The sequence below is a fragment of the Gorilla gorilla genome, chromosome 9 (assembly GCF_029281585.2).
Source record: "Gorilla gorilla gorilla isolate KB3781 chromosome 9, NHGRI_mGorGor1-v2.1_pri, whole genome shotgun sequence".
Classification (NCBI taxonomy): Eukaryota; Metazoa; Chordata; class Mammalia; order Primates; family Hominidae; genus Gorilla; species Gorilla gorilla.
In genome coordinates this window covers 79,394,990-79,407,118 of record NC_073233.2, presented here as the reverse complement: position 1 = coordinate 79,407,118, position 12,129 = coordinate 79,394,990, and positions in this window count along the sequence as shown.

Below are 12,129 nucleotides of genomic sequence, written 5' to 3'. Positions count from 1 at the left end.
AAAATTGAGTAGTGTGGGGAAAACCCGCACATCAGGAATGGAGTGTTCTGTGTGAGAGTGTAGAGAAGCTACATTTTTCTCAGATTCATGCTGACAACAGAAGCAATACCACAGGTGGAAGAAAACAGAGAGGGCCTCTTTCTGGTCCAGCCACGGGGTGGAGGCCGGTTTTGACTTTCACCTTCCTCTGTGGGTCCAGCTCTCTCTTGCTTGTTGGCTCTGAGGATTATTTTATTTTTTCAACAGCTCAGTGACTTAAAAAATATATGTTTTAAATACAGCACTTTAAAGCTTTATTTATTTATTTATTTATTTATTTATTTATTTATTTATTTAGAGATGGAATCTCATTCTGTTGCCCAGGCTGGAGTGCAGTGGCGCAATCTGGGCTCACTGCAGCCTCCGCCTCCTGGGTTCAAGTGATTCTCCTGCTTCAGCCTCCTGAGTAGCTGGGATACAGGCACCCACCACCATGCCTGGCTCATTTTTGTATTTTTAGTGGAGATGGGGTTTCACCATGCCCTTTTAGAAGTTCCAGGGTTGTGAATAGTGTCTAGTCAACTTTACTTACTAAAACAGAAACTCAGAAGCAAATTCTAAAAATTCCATGTTGTTGAGTTTTCACTTTCTTGTCACAGTTCCGTCAGGCACTCACTGCCTGGCATCCTGTGAGACGGTGGCTTCCCGAGCAGCCTCCAGTGCTCTGCTGTTACAGATGCCTGGGTCTAGGGCTCCAGCCTTGCAGCCCACCTCCTCCTCCGCCAGCTCCTGCCTTCCCTCCCCGTGAGTCGAACCTGCTGGACTTTGGTGTGGGCCCTCCAGCCTCCGGAACTGGGAGACATGGTGTCTGTTGTTCAGTCCTCCAGGCTTAGTCTGTGGGTTTTGTTCTGGCAGCCCGAGCTGACAGAGGCAGCAGGGAAGGGACAGTTGGGGGCCTGAACCAGAGGTCTAGGTAGGGAGGTGTCACAAGGAGGCAGGAAGGAGGTGTCTGTAGGATGTCTTCCAGGAGATGCTGTGGGATTTGGTGACTTGTAGGGGAGAGAAGCCCAAGGGGCCTCCCAATTCTGTGTCCTGGAAGATGGGAAAGATGGTGATGCCCCAAGCCAAGTGGATGCCACAGCTGAGTTATGCCCCCTGGTACATATGTTGGAGTCCTCACTGCACTATCTCAGAATGGCACCTTATTTGGAGATAGATCTTTACAGGAGTGATTAGTTAAAATGTGGACCTAATGGAGTAGGGTGGGCCCTAATCTAATCTGTGTCCTTATACAAAGAGATGAGGATGCAGACACACACAGAGGGACGAGCACGTGAGGATATAGGGATGGTGGCATCTGTAAGCCATGGAGGGAGGACCCGGCCCTGAGGCACCTCGATGGCAGATTCTGGCCTCCAAACTGTGAGACGATCCACTCCCGTTGCATAAGCCACATGGTTTGTGGGGCAGCCCTAGCAAACTCACACAGCAGGGAACGGGGGGGTTCCCAAATGCCTGGGAGTGCAACTCTGTGAAAATTGTACATTTCTCTAATCACACAGAAGTTGAAACAAAAGAATCACAACGCAAACTCATGGGAGGTGCGGATTGTATTTATTTAGAAGATCCAGCCTAGGCACTTACAAGGCGAAGCCCTGGGGAAAGAAACAAGGCCAGGTCAGAGGTAGAAGAGGAGACTGGGCGCCCGTCCTCCTCAGGAGAGGATCCTGGGGTCTCTAATAATTCTGAGTCCTCTAGGTCAACTCCAAAAGCAATCGGAGCTGTGGCAGCTCAGGCAGGATGAAGATGAAGGGTGGAGGAGCCAGGAGGTTGCAGGGACCGGGGAGAGGCGGCAGCAGGTCAGAGGATTCCAGTTTCAGTGTGTTTCCAGCAGGCTCACAGGAGGGGCCCAGGGATGTGGGATCTTGAAGCCCTGAGAAGGTTGAAGTGATGAGGTCAGGAAAGGAAGAGGGGATTCTGGGAGGGTTGATGGGCAGGACCCAGCATGCCAGAAGCCGTCATGACCTCAGAGGCTGAGCAGCTGAGTACTGAGCCCTGGACGCTAGGCTGCCTTAGTCCAGAGGAGGACAGACTCAGAGATGTGCTTCAGGAATTCAGGACACAGCTCCAGTCATTCCTGGAGAGCCCAGATCTGTGGGACCAGCTGAGATTAGTAGGCAGAGCCTCAGATCTTGCACTGGCAGCAAATTGGGACACAGCAGCTGGACTGGGAACAGCAGGGCTTGCAGCAGCTGGACTGGCAGCAGGATGACCCACAGCCTGAAGAGCAGCAGCAGGGCTTACAGCAGCTGGACTGGGAACAGCAGGGCTTGCAGCAGCTGGACTGGCAGCAGGATGACCCACAGCCTGAAGAGCAGCTGCAGGGCTTACAACAGCTGGACTGGGAACAGCAGGGTTTGCAGCAACTGGACTGGCAGCAGGATGACCCACAGCCTGAGGAGCAGCAGCAGGGCTTATAGCAGCTGCATTGGGAGCAGCCACAAGAACCACAGCCCCCCTTGGAGCCCCCACAGGAGCCACAGCCCCCCTTGGAGCCCCCATAGGAGCCACAGCCCCCCTTGGAGCCCCCACAGGAGCCACAGCCCCCCTTGGAGCCCCCACAGGAGCCACAGCCCCCCTTGGAGCCCCCACAGGAGCCACAGCCCCCCTTGGAGCCCCCACAGGAGACACAGCCCCCCTTGGAGCCCCCACAGGAGCGACAGCCCCCCTTGGAGCCCCCACAAGAGCCACAGTCCCCCTTGCAGCCCCCACAGGAGCCACAGCTGGAGCAGCAACAGGCTGGCACACAGCAGCACACGGGCTTGCAGCAGCAGATGGGCACACAGCAGCTAGAGCCACATCCCCCACAGCCAGAGCCGCAGCCCCCACAGCTGGAGCCACAGCCCCCACAGCCGGAACCACAGACCCCACAGCCGGAGCCACAGCCCCCACAGCCGGAGCCACAGCCCCCACAGCCGGAGCCACAGCCTCCAGAGCAGCCACAGCAGCCCATGGTTCTGGTGGGTTGAGGGTGGAGCAGGTAGAGGAGCAGGTGAGAGGGAGGTGTGCAGGTGTGGAGCTCCCTGAGCCTGGGCCCTTTATATCCCTGCCCAGGTGTTTATACTGAACACATGAATACTTCTGTTGTTGTTTCTGCTATTTCACATGCACGAGTGTTATTTTTAATCTCTTCACAATCCCATGAGCCGTCATCAGCTCCAGCCAAGCTCTCCTTTCCTTGGTTTCTAAATTTGGCCTCTTCCTCATAGGTGTTTCCCTTTGTTAGAAGACACTGGGCTCCCTCTCCAGCAGGTGTCCCGGGAGCCTGGGAGACGGTGGTGGCTTGGCCGGCAGGTGGACCATTGTCCTTGGCGCTCAGGGCTCTCCTCAGCGATGCAGACCCTCCACCCCCTGGCATTGGTGTTTATATCAACGGTGGTCATTTTGTAAAAAAATTAAATTAAATTAAAACTAACAAAATAAGCTGAAAGAAAAGGCTGTCTATAGGTTCCACCACTTAAAAATTTCCAGTATAATTATTTTGTCAAATTTGTAAAACAAAGTTTTGAAGAGCGTGGATTTGAGTGTGGCCCTGGTTCTCCTTTGTCTTTCTTACCTCTTCTTCCTGTGGTTCGGCGCACTCCTCCAGACACGGATTAGACCCACGTTCCCTTCAGGCAAGCTGGGCTCACAGAGGGAACAGAGGAACGGGACCTTTTCTAATGCTTTCAAGTTTTCCTCAATTAAGTCTTTGTAAAAATTCCACAAATCAACAGATATGCTTCAAATTTATTCTCCTTGAAGGCTACAAAAGTTTTGATTAGCCATCCTCTCTAATGTACTTTTATTTTCCAAAAGATTAATTTTAATTTTGTATTGAGGTAAAATTTACATGCAGTGAAATTCTTTTTTTTTGAGACTGAATCTCACTGTGTTGCCCAGGCTGGAGTGCAGTGGCACGATCTTGGCTCACTACAACCTCTGCCTCCCGAGTTCAAGCGATTCTCCTGCCTCAGCCCCCTGAGTAGCTGGGATTACAGGCGTGTGCCACCATGCCTAGCTAATTTTTGTATTTTTAGTAGAGAGGGGGTTTCACCATGTTGGCCAGTCTGGTCTCGAACTCCTGACCTCAAGTGATCCACCTGCCTCGGCCTCCCAAAGTGTTGGGATTACAGGCATGAGCCACCACACCTGGACTGCATTTTTTTTTTTTTTTTTTTTGAGGCAGTGTCTCATTCTGTCGCCCATGCTGGAGGGCAGTGGTGCGATCCTAGCTCACTGCAGCCTTGGCCTACCAGCCTCTGCACATACTTTAAGTGTACAATTCCATGAGTTCCACTAAACATGTACTCGTGTGCCCATCACCCCAACCATGACCAACTGCTTCACCCCCAGAAGGTTCACTTTCACGGCCTTCCCTTCCTGCCCATCACTACAGGCACAGCTTTGCTGACTAGTTTTGCCTGCTATTGAATGTCGCGGAAATGAAATTGTTAAAAATGTACTCTGGTTTCTTTCCCTCACGATGTTATTCTGTGTGTCAATGATTTGCCCTTCTTCTTCTTCTTCTTCTTTTTTTTTGAGACAGGGTCTTGCTCTGTCACCCAGGCTGGAGTGCAGAGTGGTGCGCTCATGGCTCACTGCAGCCTCGACCTCCTGGGCTCAGGCAATCCACCTGCCTCGGCCTCCCAATGTGCTGGGATTACAGGCATGAGCCACCACGTCTGGCCTTCTTCTTCTTTTTTAATCATCACGTAGTGTTTCATGTAAAAATACTCTCCACGGCGTTCCTCCATTCTCCTGTTCATAGATATTTGAATTCTTCACAGTTTGGGGAGATGATGAATAACACATCATCATGCCTTCCAGTCCTTCTGTATTCATGTTTTTGGTTTTAATTTTTTGGTTAAATATTGAGGACTGGCCTTGCTAGACCATAGAGTAGTGTATGCTTAACTTTCTAAGAAACAGACAGCTTTCCAAACGCTCAAGCTGCTTTCCCCTCTCCTCAGCAATGCCTGAGAGCGTCCGCTGCCCCAGGCCTGTCAGTACCACCGTTGGCTTTTCAAATGTGAGGCATCGGATGGCTGTAAAATTGCCTCTCATGTGGATTTTGATCTGCGTTTCTCTGATGACTAATGTTCGTGAGGATCTTTTCTTGCGCTTACTGGTCATTTTCACATCTTTCTTGTTAAAAGGTTTTATTAAAATTGTTTGCCCACTTTATTGTAGGGTTTTTTTTGTCTTTTTGTTATTGAGTTGTTGGAACTCTTCATAAATTCGATATCAAGAATATATGAATGAAATGCTTTGCCATATGTATGTATGTATATATATTTACACATGTATTTTATATACATGTGTATATGTGTGAAGGGGGCCAGCCCCTCCACACCTGTGGGTATTTCTCATCAGGTGGGATGACAGACTGAGAAAAGAAATAAGACACAGAGACAAAGTATAGAGAAAGAAAAGTGGGCCCAGGGGACCGGCATTCAGCATACGGAGGACCTGCGCCAGCACAGGCCTCTGAGTTCCCCCAGTATTTATTGATTACTATTTTCACTATCTCAGTGAGAGGAATAAGGCAGGAGAGCAGGGTGATAGTGGGGAGAAGGTCAGCAAGAAAACACGTGAGCAAAGGAATCTGTGTCACAATTAAGTTCAAGGGGAGGTACTATGCCTGGATGTGCACGTAGGCCAGATTTATGCTTCTCTCCACCCAAACATCTCAGTGGAGTAAAGAATAACAGAGCAGCATTGCTGCCGACATGTCTCGCCTCCTGCCACAGGGGGGTTTCTCTGTTATCTCAGAATAGAACAAATGTACAATCGGGTTTTACACTGAGACATTCAGTTCCCAGGGACAGGCAGGAGACAGAGGCCTTCCTCTTATCTCAACTGCAAGTGGCCTTCGTCTTTTACTAATCCTCCTCAGCATAGACCCTTCATGGGTGTCGGGCTGGGGGACGGTCTTTCCCATCCCACGAGGCCATATCTCAGGCTATCACATGGGAGGAAACCTTGGACCATACCCGGGTTTCCAGGGCAGAGGTCCCTGCGGCTTTCAGCAGTGCATTGTGCCCCTGGTTACTCGAGACTGGAGAATGGCGATGACTTTTACCAAGCATACTGCCTGTAAACATTTTGTTAACAAGGCACGTCCTGCACAGCCCTAGATCTCTTAAACCTTGATTCCATACAACACATGTTTTTGTGAGCTCAAGGTTGGGGCAAAGTTACAGATTAACAGGATCTCAGGGCAAAGCAATTGTTCAGGGTACAGGTCAAAATGGAGTTTCTGATGTCTTCCTTTTCTACATAGACACAGTAACAGTCTGATCTCTCTTTCTTTTCCCTAGATATGTGTATATATAATATATATGTATGTATAATACATAATATGTAATTTTTCAGTATTTGATTTGCCTTATTATTATCTGAACTTATTTTTATAGGGAAACATTTTTGATTTTGAAGTGCAATTTAACATTTGTTTCTTTGACAGCTAGTGCTTTCTTGTGACCTTTTTAAAAACTCTCTTTCCTAGCTTTTCCTCTAGAAGCATTAGAGTTTTTGTTTCTATATTTAGTTCTATGATGGATCTCAAGCTAATTTTTGTGTGTAATGTGAGGTAGGAGTTGAGATTCATTTTTTCACATTTTCATCCAATTGTTTCAGCAGCATTTGATAAAAAGACTATCGTGGCCAGGCGCAGTGGCTCACGCCTGTAATCCAGGCACTTTGGGAGGCCGACGAGGGAAGATAACCTGAGGTAAGGAGTTCAAGACCAGCCTGGCCAACATGGTGAAACTCCATCTCTACTAAAAATACAAAAATTAGCTGGGCATGGTGGTGGGCGCCTGTAATCGTAGCTACTCAGGAGGCTGAGGCAGGAGAATCGCTTGAACCCAGGAGGCGGAGGTTGCAGTGAGCCAAGATTGTGGCACTGAACTCCAGCCTGGGCAACAAAGTGAGACTCCATCTCAAAACAAACAAACAAAAAAGGTGGTTTGCCTGTAATCCCAGCACTTTGGGAGGCCTATACAGGCAGATCACCTGAGGTCGTGAGTTCGAGACCAGCCTGACCAACATAGAGAAACCCTGCCTCTACTAAAAATGCAAAATTAGGTGGGTGTGGTGGCACATGCCTGTAATCCCAGCTACTCGGGAAGCTGAGGCAGGAGAATCGCTTGGACCCGGGAAGTGGAGGTTGCGGTGAGCCGAGATCATCCCATTGCACTCCAGCCTGGGCAACAAGAGCAAAATTCCATCTAAAAAATGAATAAATAAATAAATGAATATATAAACAAATAAATAAACCAACCATCCTTATCCCACTGAAATCGCTGGTGTTTTTAATGAGAATCAGCCGACACTATGGTGAGTTTGTTCCTGTGTCCTACTCCGCAGGTCTGTATGCTGCTTCCTAATGCAAACACAGTGTCACTGTGACATTATGGGAGATTTTGAAGTCAAGTATTGTGAGACTTCAACTTCATTCTTCTTTTTAAAGATTGTTTTCTTTTTTTCAATTCCTTTGCTTTTCCAACGAAATTTTAGAACCAACTTGATCATCTCAACAACAAAACCATAAATGGATATGGAGGTACATAGATGATAGATGGATGGATAGATAGATAGACAGATACATAGATGATTCTGAAGAATTGAACTATGTAATTATGGAGGCTGAGCAGCTCCACAATCTGCTGTCTGTAAGCTGAAGGTGTGCCCTGCTTGTTTCCAGACTGAGTCTGGTTCTCCGATCACTCTGACCAAGATTCATGCTAAGATGCTCCCTCAGTGACCACTTCACACACACAGCCAGCTTCTCCAGGCTCCATACAGGGTCTCCCTTCACTCACTATCCAAGATTCTTTGGGTGAGGGGGACCATCTGGTCTTGAAAATATTCACTAGCGACAGTGGTGCATGCCTGTAGTACCAGCTACTCGAGAGACTGAGGCAGGAGGATCCTTTGAGCCTAGGAGTTGAAGACTAGCCTGGGCAACACAGTGAGACTCTACCTCTATTGAAAAAAAAAAAAAAGAGGAAGAAGAAGGAAAAAAAGAAAATAATCACAAACAAGTAAACAAGCTGACCATGTCTTTTATTTATTTATTTATTTAAGACAGGGTCTCACTCTGTCACCCAGGCTGGAGTATAGTGGTGCAATCATAACTCACTGTAGCCTCAACTTCCCAGGCTCAAGAGATTCTTCCACCTCAGCCTCCCCATTAGCTGGGACTGCAGGTGTGCACCACCACAGCTAATTTTTTTATTTTTCTGTAGAAAAAAAAATAAAAAAATTATTAGCCCAGCTAATAATTTAGCCCAGCGAATTATTTTACTTTTCTGTAGAGGTGGGGTCTTGCTATGTCACCCAGGCTGGTCTTGAACTCCTGAGCTAAAGTGTTCCTTCTTCCTTAACCTCCCAAAGTACTGGGCTTACAGGAGTGAGCCACCATGCCCAGCCCAAGCTGACCACTTCTAAAAGTGTCCTCCACTCAAGCAGCTCATTTACTTAACAATATCACTTATTCCCACACCCCTGCCTCCCAAATCTCTTCCCTGTCTTTGCAGAACCAGCTCTCTTAAATAAATTTTCCACAGTCATATTTACAGTGCAAATTTTAAGTAAAATTGCAATGCTTGCAAAAAAAAAAGAAATGTAGGATTCTGTGATGTAACTGAAAGTGACATTGGAGAACATATGCTGGGAGCCAGGCAAGGCCACTGCAGTGAAGATCAGGCAGTTCACCCTAAAAGAGAAGCTGGCCAAGGAGACAAGATAAGGACTTCCCAATGGGGTGAGTTGACCTCGAAGAGAGGCGTTCGTGAAGGATGAGAAGGAGCTCAGCTGTTTTTGCAATGTGACTCCCTTCAGCGTCATTCTGTAACGGCCAACTGTGAAATGAAGGATGTTGCAACATGCAATCCTATGATTTTATCAAAAAAAATGCATAAAATATCCAACACGTGATTTTCTCTTTGTTGATTACATGGAGAGTTACAACTATGTCCTAAATCTTGCTAACAATTATGTAACATCTGTTCATTTTTAAGGAAGGTTTTGTGGGTTTTTTTGTTGTTTGTTTGTTTGTTTGTTTTTTTGACAGAGTCTCGCTGTGTCGCCAGGCTGGAGTTCAGTGGCAGGATCTTGGCTCACTGCAACCACTGCCTTCCAGGTTCAAGCAATTCTCCTGCCTCAGCCTTCCAAGTAGCTGGGACGACAGATGCGTGCTACCCCACCCGGCTAGTTTTTGTATTTTTAGTATAGATGAGGTTTCACCATGTTGACCAGGATGGTCTTGATCTTTTGACCTCGTGATCCACCCGCCCCAGCCTCCCAAAGTGCTGGGATTACAGGCATGAGCCACCGCGCCCGGCCGGTTTGGGGTTTCTTTTGATTTCTCTTCTACCCCCCACACCACAAGCACAGACAGCATTGGTTCTGCTGGGCCTATTTCCAACAATGGCCAGCAGCAGGCCTTTCTTTGGTGCCTGTTACTGTGATAGTGAGGCTATCTTTAATCTGCAGGTCACTTGGTCCAGCCTGGGCCAAAGACTTCCCCCTCCTCCCTGGAGAAACCTCTTTATTACACAGCAAGACACAAATTTACCCACAGAAGCCACAGGCCAAGCAAAGAGAACGCCCGGTGAGCCACAGTGGGGAGAAGTTTCTGGCGTCTTCTGGATCCACTGACCCCACAGCAGCCCCTCGCGCCCCACTGGCAAGGCTGGAGGCAGCCACCAACTCCCTACCTGTGGTGTGGTCCGCCCTCATGGAATCTCATCAGAGTGTACTCTTAAAGACGGTTCTTTTCATTTCTGCTTTAATTGTCCTTTGCTGCTCAAAGGCCTTCTAAGTTTTATCATTTACCAGGCAGAACTGAGAACTCTGTAGCTCCCCAGGTTTCTCCAGGCTTTCTAGAACTTTCCTCCTGGCTGAAACCAGCCGGTTCTTTCAAGCTCACCCTGTTCTTGTAATGTTTTGATAAATGCAGCCACAACGACCCACGCGGGAGTGGCATTGTGTTTTCTGAACTCTTCCCTCAGGGATACACGATCTGGGACAGTCTTACCAAACACATAATAACTACCTTTCTCCCATCCGATAGCTTTCCTTTCCACCCACCCCCTGACCAATAAACCAAGGCCACAATGCTATGTTTTTGTTCTGGTAGGTTTCTGGGTCAACCAGGATAGACCAATTATGCTGCTCACACGCGCCACCCCCATGTTTCAGTGACTTCACACGACACAGGCTTACTTCTTGTTCACATTGCAGGTCACTGCACATCAGCTGGTGACTCTGCTCTGTACTTCGTCACTCTGGGACTCAGTCGGAAGCAGCAGCCACTGCTTGGAACGTTAGTGGTCATGGTGGGAGAAGAAAGAGAGAATGCAGAAAACTGCAGCAGGTGCTTCAAACTTCTTCCCACTGACGCAAGCAAATCACATGGCCACACCTGACTTAGAGAGGGCTCATGGAAGGGCCACCCTATTACCTGCCATCCAACCTGTTCCCAGAAGGAGAGGAGAACCAGGATGCCTACAAATAGCCCTAATTATCACCCCATTCTGTGCTCTGCATGGCAATGCTGCCAGTCCTATAGATAGGTTTTTGGCTAAATGAGCTTGTTTTTCATTTTTACTCTAACATATGCATTTAAGGCTATAAATTTTCCACTGATTTGGCTGCATGCAGTAAATTTGATAGCCCCATTATTTCATTAGGGGTTACAAAATGGTGAGTTTCTAAATCTATGATTTCTTCTTTATTTATAAACTGGAATACTTCCTCTAATTTTGTTACCATAAGATAGAGTTTGTCTGTCAGAGATAGAATAAGTGCCTGATTATTTTCCTTTACTTAGTCATCTTTAAAATAATGAACTGATTCCTAGAATCCTCTAAAGGCAACTAAGTTTTACAGTTTGCATAGTAACTGTATTATTATTTTTTGTGTATGATTACTCACTCCTAGTTTAAACATATTTGATGTGTATCAGTCCATTTAAGAAATTGGTGTTCAGATTGTCCCAAGTCTGTCTACAGAGAGTTTCTCTAGGTTTGCCTCTCACCTTTTTTTTTTCTTTTTTCTGAGACAGAGTTTTGTTCTTGCTGCTCAGGCGGGAGTGCAATGGCGCCATCTCAGCTCACTGCAATCTTTGCCTCCCAGGTTCAAAGGGTTCTCCTGCCTCAGCCTCCCATGTAGCTGGGATTACAGGCATGCACCACCACACCCGGCTAATTTTTTGTATTTAGTAGAGACAGGGTTTCACCATGTTGGTCAGGCTGGTCTCGAACTCCTGACCTCAAGTGATCCACTCGCCTCAGCAGGCATGCACCACCACACCCGGCTAATTTTTTGTATTTAGTAGAGACAGGGTTTCACCATGTTGGTCAGGCTGGTCTCGAACTCCTGACCTCAAGTGATCCACTCGCCTCAGCCTCCCAAAATGCTGGGATTACAGGTATGAGCCACCTTGCCCAGCTGACTCTTTAGTTCTTTTGATGTGACTGCATTAGTCTTAGTTATCATCTCTGCTTTCTGGGATAACAAGATGTTCTAGAATTGTCTTGTTCGCTTCCAGCCCATTCACCAGAGAAGCCAGGTTCCAGGTAGATACAATAAATAGCATTTGAAGATAACAGTCTAGGTGCTAGGAGTGTTCACTGCTACAGGATGGCTCATTATTTCTAAGTCTTCTAATGGAGGAGGAAACTATTTTTATTTGGATAAAAAACTTCATGATTTCATATCGATATGTCTAATTCAAATTCAGGATGACAAGGTTTTTACTTAACCTCATCAGTTCCACACCAAAAATTCTAGTTCTGATACCAACCTAATTATGCATTTGCTTTTTCCATACAGCATTCACAGCAGAATAACGACACTACTGCTGCCACCATGACTACTAAAAATAGCTTAGGAATTTTATTTTTGTGTTCTTTCTATGCTTAGGACATATCCCACCAATAAATTGCTGTGTTTCCAAATAACTTGAAATAATTCAACTCTATTAATATTGCCTTTTTTTTTTTTTTTGACGGAGTCTTGCTCTGTCACCCAGAATGGAGTGCAGTGACGCAATCTCGACTCATCGCAACCTCCCCCTCCCAGGTTGAAGCCATTCTC